This window comes from Plectropomus leopardus, chromosome 13, assembly GCF_008729295.1.
Source record: "Plectropomus leopardus isolate mb chromosome 13, YSFRI_Pleo_2.0, whole genome shotgun sequence".
Taxonomy (NCBI): domain Eukaryota; kingdom Metazoa; phylum Chordata; class Actinopteri; order Perciformes; family Serranidae; genus Plectropomus; species Plectropomus leopardus.
In genome coordinates this window covers 27580641-27592713 of record NC_056475.1, presented here as the reverse complement: position 1 = coordinate 27592713, position 12073 = coordinate 27580641, and positions in this window count along the sequence as shown.

The window sequence follows — 12073 nt, the reverse complement described above, 5'->3', positions numbered from 1 at the left end:
AGGCTGCTCAGTGCACACAGGCCAGCAGATCAGACGGGTTATACAGGACAGCCTCGAGGTGTAAATGTGTCCGACTGTGCAAGTGTGTGAAAGGTGATCCCGAAAAAAGAGAGCCCTGCTCTTGGTGAACTACCCTTGGCACGAAAAGGTTCAAAACTAAATAATAACATAACAGTTCCCCTACCCTCACTTTCCTCTCATTCAACCCTAGGGATATCAGAGGCAGCACTAGAAATAATTACAGTATCGAAGGCTTTAAGTGGATTAGTTCAGACGCTGCTGTGACCACCTGATATGTGTGACAGATGAGAAAGACAGCTGGAAACAGACTATAGTGACCATAAACAGAAGGCCATGTCAGCAGTATTGATGACACAGATGTGTAGTGCACCTTGCACGGAGATCAGTGATGGAAAAAGAGCCTTGCAGCAAAATAACACTGCAGCAGACTGTGGAATTGTTACAATAATGTGTTGAAATAAGTTAGTCGAACTAAGTTCAACCATCTAATTGCAAAATGTAGCTAAACTTAAGTATCTCTTGACGGTGGCATCACACAAATATGCTTCTACTGCAAAAGCATTGTTTAATGTTAGCATGCTCAAATATGCTCAACCTGATCTCACACAAATATGTGAAATGACTGTGACCTCTTACCACAATGTTACATGGCAGTGGCACATAATGTGTCAAAATTGCATGCTGGCTGCATGTATAGAATGCCACAAGAAAGTCGTGGTGGACATGTAAATTCCCTGGGTTAATGGCATCATGCAACGGAACATACTTTATTTTACGGCTCCATAGGTCAGGCATGTCCAAAGTCTGTCACAAGGGCCAATCATGACTTTAAATGGTCTGCAGCTTTTTCTCTCTCAAATATATTACACATGACCTGCCACACAATATGGGTTAATCTCACACAATGTACAACTGTAATATGTTTAAAACATTTGAAATATCATCCACCCCATCATATTGAATACCAGTGCCAACTGAGACAGTTTACAGAAATTCATCAAGGAGGAACAACACAGGAGGAACTCAGGTGTTTTCATGCCCAGACAGTAAACAGCAAACACACTGTTATTTAGGAACAGATATTTCCTGACATGTAGCACACATGGCCACAGCAAAGAAGAATAAAGTCCACAACCAGGGGCCACCACTTTTGGGAGCAGTGGAAAGTTGACAACTTTAATGTATTTGCCTCATTTGTATGTGTTTTGTTTTGTTTTGTTTTGTTTTTTAGAAACCCATATGATGCGAGAAGCAGCCTGCCATCAGATAACTTCACATTATTTGATCTGGCCCCCATTCATAAAACTTTGGACACTCCGGTCACAGGTAGTGTAAAGAGTGAGAAAATCTGCATAGTGAAAAAGGTGGTAGACTGGTCAAACAAGCACAGGACTTTCAGCAAGGAGGCAGCTGTTCACGTCCTGTGTGGAACTAAAAGTCAACGCTGACTTCTTTTACTTTTCCATGCTAGCGTCCTTTACATACTATTTTTATATTTACATTTGGTTACATGTCATATTTACATCATTTACAAGGTAATAATGTCCTGTACATGAGAAACAGTTATCTTAACCAAAAACACAATCTTTCTCTAGACCTAACAAAGTGGTTTTGATATCTTAACCCAAACATGCCACAACCTGTGTAACAAACACTTCTATCAACATTTAACATGTTTTTTTAAACTTAACCTAGCAGTTTTGGTGCCTGAACCTAATCATGCTGCCACCACATACAGACAAATTATGTGATACCACCACGCAACACACTGTTAAGAGGTTTTGGTCATTTTACATCTTTGTGTGAGATCACAATGCACTTGCTACTTAGCACTAACAAAAAGTACAACTGAGGCTGATGGGAATTGTCATTAGTTCTGTCGGTATTTTGTCATAAGCTACAATTTTGGACAAATCAAAATTTTGACCTGATGATGGCAATAGATGAAAAAGACCAGGGATCACAAAAGTTATTACAATTCATCCAAGGATGTCTTTAGCGAATTAGTGGAAATCTGTCATGCTCACATGACTGTTGAGACGTTTCACTCAAAACTATAAATGTCAACCTCACGATGGTGTAAGAGGAAGAGTCAGGGGATCACCAAAGTCTGTTACATTCATCCACTGGGGAACCCAAATGCCATAAATGGCATGCTCATCCATCTCAGAGGTAAAGACATTTCAGTCTGGACTAAAGTAGTGGAAGGACCAACAACAACTAACAAGGCCAAAATACATTTTGTATGAACACTTTTTTATTCTACATTTGTTTAATATTATTCATATTCCCTGGGGTATATCTATGAAGACAAAAGCATCTTTTAAACTGTGCTTCCTCCCTGATCTTGGATGTGAGGAGGCGGAGTTTGTTTGTACTTCTCAGTTCGCCTGCTTGCTGTTTCACTGACTCACTAAGCCACAGAATCTCGTCATGGATTTGTCATGACAGCTTTTGTTTAAAATCTGCTAATGCTAGGCTAATGAGTACAAAGCACTGGAGGTGCCACATTTGAGAGGTACTGAGCCTGAATTCAGCTAAGCTACCCTCACTCTGTAACAAAACCAGCTCTCTAGATTGTTAATGCAGATTTGTAAAATAACAGTAAAAATCCACAGGAAGTGCTCAGTGCTGAGAGCAGGTGGGGTGGTTTCAGTGCCAGGAGTTAGTGTTGAGCCTTCCTAGAGGTGTTATGATCCTAATTCAGCAGAACATCTGTGATGGGATGTGCCCATTTGATAACCCCAGGGACATGCAAGCTTTTACCGTCTCCTCCACCATCCAAGCTGCATTTCTGCATCAGACTCTCACCCCAAAATGGAGTTATGTTATATCACCCTGCGTGTAAATAACTCCCAAGCACGCACATGCAGTAATTGTTGTTTTTCACATGTTTGTTAATGCCGGCATGGCTCGTTGTCATCCGTTACAGTAGACTGAAAGGAATGAGATTTCTGACAACGTTATGCAATGATGTGTTCTGAATCCTAAATGGGTTATTCTGAATGAGTTATTCTGATAATCTGCAGTACGTGTTGAGTAGTGAAATGCCAAAAAGACTGATGGAACACTTGAGAGACCTCCAGAAACACAAAATCAATATTTATATTGAACACGCAGCCAATCTCAAAACCCACTTATGTGACCTCATTTTGCTGGCATAAAACCATCTTGTTTCTGCATTCCTGCTTAGCTTTGATTCTCTGCGGATCCTCTTCATATATGCATGAATAGATCAGAATGCAAAAAAAGACACCGCACTATTACCATACATTTGTGCACATGACACACACAAAACGTAAACACACTTTAAATCCCGCCTTTCTGCGCTGTTTGTGTTTACTGGGTTTACGGTTTTGTGAGCATGATGAGATTCGGTTCCTGCTAGATTAGTTCATAAATCAGGAGTCATTATTTAAACCCAAACATTTCATTTCCGTACCTAATCCACAAAATGAAAGGTCATCCCATACTGACACAGGCCTATTTCTGTTTTCATTCATTTCATTGAAATAAGGGATGAAGATTGCGGAGCAGGGAGAAAGAGATTGAGGATTGAACAGCGGAGATCATCCCCCGCTTGCATTAATCACACATTACTTTTGCATCTGACTGTGTAGTTTAAGTTGTCTTCCACAGTCACCCAGCGGCTTTCAATAGGACACATGAAACATTTGAAAGTTCAGAGGCAGTTTTTGTGTTGAGTGCTTTGAAAATAGTTTTAATTAGACTTAATTAACTAACCCATAATGCTGACTGACAGACAATTATTTTTAGAGCATAAAGAATGCAAGAATTCACTCCATCCAGACCGCAGTGTCCAGGCAGGGGAACTGAAACTTTGCATAGATGAGAAAAACATAAAGTTTGTTTGTCTTTGCAGTTTTTCTATTTTTTCTAGACACATTTCTTGAAATTTGGCTCCATTACCGAAAACTCTCAACAGAAAAAGCACCACATAAACTCAAAAGATCATGTTAACGCCATCATATACACTACAAAATAGCTATAACATACTAATGAGATCAATGCACAAACATCAATGTAAAGACCTGTGACTACAATGAATAATGGCACTCAAACAAACAGTAGTAAGGGATTTTTAATTCCTCAATGCACTGTAATAAATAAAAGAAAATTGAGTAATTAAAGTACTGGAAAAATATACAACTGATAAAGGTGCAGAATACGGTAAAATAATTTCCATGTATTTGCCAATATAAACCAATAAGGGAAAAAAAAAAATCAGTTTGTACATATCGAAAGAAATCACATTTATTCTGCTTTAGCATTACGTTTGTGGTCTGGGTCAGGCCAAAGATTCACATCAGCATCGCAGGCAATATTAGCTCCAGCCAGTCAGCGGGGAAAAGCCCTCGGATGCCTTATCCAACCCTGGCAAGCTTAGACTGTATTATCTAAACAAGCCTCCTCCATAGCCTGGAGGAGGTAGACACGGATATAGGGGTCTCAGTCATAGACCTTCTACGGCCATGCAGTAAAAAGAGAAACTCCTCTACACAATTTAAACAGAGATAATAGATGTTGCTGAATCTTGAGTTGTTTGTGAACCATTTACGAACCAGAGTAGCCCGGCGGTAACTGACATTATCCCAAAGGACAACATAGCTCGGCTGCTGTGGTTGTACTGGCTCCCTCTGGTCTAACTGGCATACATGACCTTGCAGATTTTTCTGAGCTTTCACACTGCGAATAAAGGCATGGACCAAACACGCTGTGCAATTACTTTTAGGATTATAAAGCAACACGGAGGCTCCGCAGTCCAAACAAGAAAGGCAATAACTTTTGTTCATTCAGATCCTTCCATTCATAGCTTTCATAATAAAAGCCCCTACCTAACTGTTCACCAGAGGAAACTACAATTCACTCAGAGCATTTTGCTAAAAGAAAACGGAATAGACTAACTTAAGATATACAACAAGTCCACTCAGACAGACTGCTGGACGCTGCTCGGGATCAACGGGATCCTGATAGTTGGTCCTCCTCAAAAAGTTCACTAAATCTGAATATTTTGTGAAAACATGGGAATGGCATTTACAGTTTTGGAAAATAGTTAGATGGCTTATCAGATGTTTACTTAATATGTCCAGAAATAGTGTGTAAGTGATGGAGAAAAAACATAAAAGCACATTAAGTGCAATAAATGTATTTAAAGATTGGCAGACAGACCTGAAAAGTTTAAGGATTTTGGGGATGCTTGTGAAGACACAGGTCAAATTACATTGATTTAAAAGTACTCCTCGTCTTTGTCCATGTGAGCAGGTCTATCAGTCACAGGAGAAGCTGCCAGTGGTGAAGGGGATCACACAGGAGAGAGTGGAGGGGGTTAATGTGGTGATGGTTGAACCACAACTGGGGTGACCATGGGCTTTAAACAGCACTAACACTGAGACCTTCCAAACGCTGCTTTCATCAGGCATTCTTTACTCGCTCTGAGAGAGGCAGGTTTAATCCTGCAGATTTACCTGCTGAGATTTTACCTCCCGTAACAGTGGAGATGAAGCGAATGAGAAAAGATAGTGCCCCAATTACAAATAGAATGTGGAGGAGTTGAGTTTTGTTTGTTCAATCTTAGTTTCTGAGTCAGAATAACTTCATTAAAGTTCAACCTTTGATATCATTTTCAGGTCAGATGTTAGCAATCCAAGACTGGAGTCTGTTTTTGGTGATCACTCTAAATAAACATTAGATGTAACAATGAGTTTGGTGGGTTGGGTAGGGGTGTCAAAATTTCAATTCTAAACTCAGAACTGAGTAAAATAAGCAAACGATTTCTCTTGTACTGACACAATGGCCATGGTCAGAGAAGCAACAGAAGTCAGCAGTGTGGCAAAATTTTACCTCATCAGAAAGTTATGTAAACATCAAATGCACCAGTAACAGAAAAATTACTGCTTGTAGGCTATGATATGGACTGGTCAAAATATACACAACCATTCATAAATCTTACAAAAATGCTCAAATAACAGTCCATATAGTAGTGTTTCCCATTAAAAACCAAGACTAGGAGCCGTATTAAAACACTGTTGGGTTATTTATAGCACAGTAGCAACAGAGAGGAGCAGCAGAACATCAGGCGCATTAAAAGTGAAACTAAACCGTTCACTCTGCTGGGCCTAGAACTCTCTTTCACTCACAAAAACCTGCAAATATCGTCTGTCATTCATCGATCTTATCAGCTGTGAACGTATCAACAGATCAATTAGACTGGCAATCTGTGGAAAACACTGATATAATATCTGATGATTGAGCCCCACAAATGACTGAATGTACTGAACACTTCTTCCCCACCTTCCAGCCAGTGCCAGCATTTTTGGTCATATTTATTAATTTTTCTAAGAACCCACGAATATTTTCCTCTCTAAAAACATAAACAATGAAAACATAAAAAAGAGCATTTCCTCTGTTGTCATACACAAAAAAACAACAACAATATTTTATTCTAGCTTCTTCCATTCCTTTTTTATCACAAACAAAAAGCGGAGTAAATCCCATTTGTGTCAAAGAAAGTCATTTTCAAGTACAAAATTGATCTCTTGTTTACATTCTCGTTTTGTTTTTCCTCTTTTTTTCTTAAGTCAACTTGAGTTCTCATGAGTTTCAGCTCATTGTTTATCTGTCTGGTCCCCAACTTTTGATCATACTGCTTGCATAGTGTCATTTTCTGTCACAGCAGGCAGCTGTTTTCAGCAAAAAAAGCTTTAAAAACTCAAGGCACACTTAGCAAACAGTAAATGTAGCACGCCATATAGTAAATACAGGGAGTGAGGAAATATTTTTTGAACATACATCAGCGTGACAAGCATTTTTGAGTTTATGAGATGTGTGTAATTTGTAAATGGGAACAATAATTAATTACTTAATTACAATAAGTTTTATAAAATTGCTACTTCTTTGCTTCGCTAAAACAGCTGGACAACACAAATGAAAAACAATAATGAAGACTGTATGTTGAGCACTTAGAAAATCCACCATGATTGGCATTACTTAAAAGCAAAGCATATCCGACACGCCTTGTAGCAAAAAAAAAAAAGCCTGTCTCTCAGCAAGCCAAAATCAGGAGCAGTTGTGTACAAAAAAAAATCTGCATCTGTCTCACACACCAAGTAATTCTCACAATTAACACCTAATTACCAGAGAGTGATCTGAACAGGGCTAAATAAAGAATGAAACTGAGAGTGATATGTGCTGCTCAAAGTTAATGAGCAACTCACCCCATGGGTCATGGACATTGGAAATATTATTTCTGTATGCAAGGAGAGGGCCTCAGATTCCACATGGTCGCATAATGGAGGGGGATTAACGAAGAATACCTCCTGTCATCTGTGGACAGCGTGATGAGCTGAGAGGGGACTGAAGGAGAGAGAGACTGATAAAGAGAGGAGGAGAACCAGACAGAACTAGGCCAATTGTTTTGATGTGCTTAACTCTTTCTGGCTTTTGTGTGAGTGTGTGTTTGTGTGTGTTTACGTAAACATTACTGCGAGTCTGAACTCAGACTATTCAGGATACATTATATCGTAAAAAACTAAACCTGCATTCAAAGACACCTTGCTGAGACCTCCAACACTGCATGTAGTGACATTGAATAAATTGAACATCTTTTTGCATTTGCTTTGAAAGGCTAAAAATGATTATTTTTATTATTGATTAATTTGTTTGTTTGACTAATCAAATTAATTTGTGCTTGATTAATGTTTATCTATTATTTACTTGATTTTTTTTAAACCACAGATTCTAGTAAAAAAAGCTTATCACATTTTTTCCGAGCCCAAGGTGACATCTTGACATGACTTAGTACTCAGGCCCTTGTGTACCAGTAGCAATACAACAATGTAAAAATACTCGAACTTAACAATCAAACACTGTGCACTGTCCTAAAAATCTTAAAAGTAAAAGTAGTCATCCTGGAGAAAAGTTATATATTCTACATTAAATAATGAGATTGCTATCTAAGTAGCCCTTTTATTGCTGTAGCTGGTTGAGGTGAAGCTAGTTTTATCAACTATAAGGTAGTTTAGTTCAGTGGCTCCCAACCTAGAGGTCACACCCCCTCCAAAAAGTGGAGGCAAAAAAAGGTCAGTAACCACTGGTTTAATTTTTTTTAAAACAATAATAACATGGCAGACTCAATGGAAGTGGACCTCCTCCATTCGTAGATAGAACTTCACACAATGATTCGTAGGTCAGGTTATTGCACACTTATGGAAACATAGATAATATACTATATTCCATTTCTGCCAAAAGATCCCCTTTAATCCACACTGGACCTTTAATCAGATGTGATGGGCAGTGGCCTCATGACATTAGCAGATAAACTAATGACTGTCATATTTTGATTGAAATGTTGTTGAACGCTGATTGGTACACAGATGCATGTGACACATAGAAATGCAAATGCAGAAGAGAGTGGACTAGATGTGTGAAGTAGCTTAAAGTGGAAATATGACTAGATTACCTCAAAACTGTACTAAATACATTACTTTTGTAAATGTACCTGGTTATTATCTACCACTGGGATGGACAGAGAAACATCCCTCAAGCAAAGCCCAAAACATATGTATGGGATCTATTCATCCCATCTAGTAGATGATAAAGATTATATACAAGTCTTAGTTAGGTAACACAGAATGCACCATTGCGTGGTAACCATAATATGGGAGGGGGGGGGGGGGGGGGCACTTTGAAAGAGGATATGCTGTTAATACCCTCCGCTTCCACCAGAATTGATATACATGCAGGGATTGTGGCATGGATTGTTTTTAGCAAAAACATCTGCATTTAATCCCCCCTGCGCATTATTCAGATGATGAGAATTCATGCGTGGTGGAATGCTTATTTGCTATTTTTAAATTCCTTACTTTCATTCTAATTTATACAGATTGTTTTTTCCCTTCACTTTACCAAAGCGGGTTCAGTAAACAGTAGGTTTGAGGTAGCCCGCACTGTAAATCCTAAATGTGATTAGACATGAGTTTAAGAATCATGTTAAAAAGTGTGCTAGCTGTGCAAAAATGATACATGAGCAAGACAAAAGACTAATATTTATATGCTAATAAACCGGAAATAACTAATGGCCGTAACACAGAGTCCTCACATAATGGATGTTTAGTTGTTAGTTGGCATGTGTTCACACTGGTGATATATTTTTGGAGGAAAGAAAAGTGGCTTTACTCTAAATGAGTCCACTTAGTTTTTGGCATCAAATTTCATTATAATGATGGAAACACTTGTTAACCTTGAGGCTGTTTAATGTCCCGAGAATCCCCACTTAGCTTTCTTTTGGTGTAACTTGGCATGTACTTGTGATTGGAGGGAGTGAAAAGGAGAACAACCTTTGGCAATGTTTGTAATGTGATGTCCATTAGGAGATTGATTCTTAACCCATAGTAACAAGACGGGCGCATGGCTGAGGTTAGTCAGAGAATGCAAGAGGGGATGTATGTAATCATTAGAAAATGAGAAAAATATCTTTTCTGTTTCCTTGTCAATACAAATTGCATTATCTCATCTATGGTTCCCCTCCCCTCCACCTCTGTCCATGCCCTGCTTTCTCCGTGGAGACCAAACATCCGCTGTCACCTGTCAATCAAGCCCTGACAGACAGTGACCTTGCTTGGCATTGTTAAAAACGATTTGAATCGACCTTGCATTTTCAAGTTGCTTTCGCTGCTGCTTTCCCCAGCAATTGACTTTTAAAAGAGGTGCCATGACAAATAAAATTGGATTGATTAGCTCTCAGATAAGTTGATTTATTGAGTTGGAGTGTGAGCGGCCAGACTGGAGATTTTACAGTCAGTTGTAATGCAGATTCATGTAGTCACAATCATGTTTTTGACAGTGAATGAGCCTCCATATTATGCCTTCGGTTTATCAAGCTAATGTATGCATCAGTGTACTTTGACATTGAAGGTGCAGAGGCACCCCCACGGGGGGCCAGGTGGGGTACAATGATACAATTACTAGCCACCCCACTGTCACTCCCGGCGAAAATAGTGAAGGCTGATATTACTGTCTATAAGAGGCTGTGGCATGCTCACTTTGTCAGCCAGTGGTATCTTACAAAACTAGACAACTTAAGGCATCTATTGGTACCAACCACATCCACATAGCTTGTTGAAGAAGTTGGTTAATAACACATATATATTTTCATTACTTTTTGGGGACATTTTCTGTGTTGTTTTTGTTCTTTTCTTTTTTGGTCATTTTCAGGTAATTTTCCTGTGATTTTTACTGACTTTTACTCATTGCCTTCCCTACATGTTTTTGAAAGAAATAAAATCTATTTGCTCAGGTGTCAAGGGGTTAAAAAACCACACATTCAAACAGGATTGTTGTGGAACTCAAAATGTTAAATGTAGCAGAATAATCTATGCACATGAAATAATTATATTAACTAACTAAAATAAGAATCCAAAGTACGTCGGTATGTGATTCTTTAACTGTCATATTGTAGTGTTTCCTCATACAACGATTCATATGAGTTCCTTTGAATTTGCAGCTCAAGAATGATGTTACGTTCTTGACATAAAGTTACATATTTAACGTAAAATTAAAGAGGTTAGTATTTAGGCAAGTAAAGTTACGGAGGTTACATTTAGGAAAAGAAACTTGATGAAGATTTACCTTAAAATGACTCAAAGTTCACACGGTTCTGAACACTGGGGAAAGTCCTGTGTTTCGTGATCCATCCATGACCTCAACCTGCCTCCTGACTGGACAGCTCTGGACCTCTTTCTTCTTCACTCCTGTCAGCATTGGTCCAGAAATCGCAGCCCTGCAAAATACATGAGTTATGGATGAATTACTGGCTCATCATTACATAGAATATATACAAATTTTGCAGTAATTTTTGAAGAACAATGTCCAGACATTGCATGAGAACAGTCTGCATGTTGGAGGAATTTTCAACTATTTATACTTCAGCAGCATAAGCAAATTCCTGAAAATCAGTTATGGATTTTATTTTTTTTCGCCACGCCTTTGAAAAAATCTAACATTTAGACATGATCATCCCATTAGCATCCACATCACATATTGCCACATGAATGCAGCTGAGCTCTCCTGACTCTGATCATCCTCTTAGAATTCCATTTTAATGAAATTTATGTAAATGTTTGAACAGACTTGCCTGAAATTCCATTACACCCCCCCCCCCCTCCAAAAACATACTGTTTGTCTTAAATCAGGTTGTTTTGCAGAATAAAAACAGTAAGCACAAACCTTGTTTTTGTTGCAACTCAACAAGATGAGAAATGCTTGACTGCAGGGCATTGTCATTTACCAGAACCCGCTATTTCGTGCAAAAGTATGTCAGCATGATTTGTGCTCTCGACTGATACTTGTGGAAGTTTGTTTTGTCCCAAATTATTTGAGAAATCTACTATGTCAGCCATGCATTTGTATCTAAACGGAAGTGGAACAAATGAGGGAGTTCAATATATGCCCGTTTGTTGTTTTTGTGTGGGTATTTAGCAGGTGGGGGAGGACGCTGAGGGAGAGCGAGGGTGATACGAGTGTGTGTTGGCAGGGTTAGCTGTCTAACTCAATCTGTCCAGGCTCATGTTTCTGTCAGGGTTAGCGTAAGCCAGCAGTCAGATATGTCAGACACTAAATGCTAGTTTCAGGGAACAAAGTCACTTTATTTTTTATTTTTTTTTACCTCCATTTCATATGTAGAGCTCAAGGGGAAAAAAAAAATCACAAAGACTGTGGAGGTTACTACTGTATGAGCATGTGTCAGGGAGGAAGATGAAGAAGAATACTGACTAGAGACAGACAATTATACAGCAGCGAAGACTCTACTACAAAAATATGCTGGTGTGCTCTGTGTGTGTGTGTGCGCGTGCATGTGACAGGAGGGTAACACATGGTGATGCTGTTCCTCTTGAGGAGACAGAGACCTGTCACAATCTGCACCTTAAGCATTCTCTCTCTTTTCTCTCTCTCTGTCGCTCTGTTTCAACCAAGCAGTCACAATGATTGGTTTTTGTTTTTTTTGTTTTGTTTTTTTTAGGTGGGACGTTGCCGT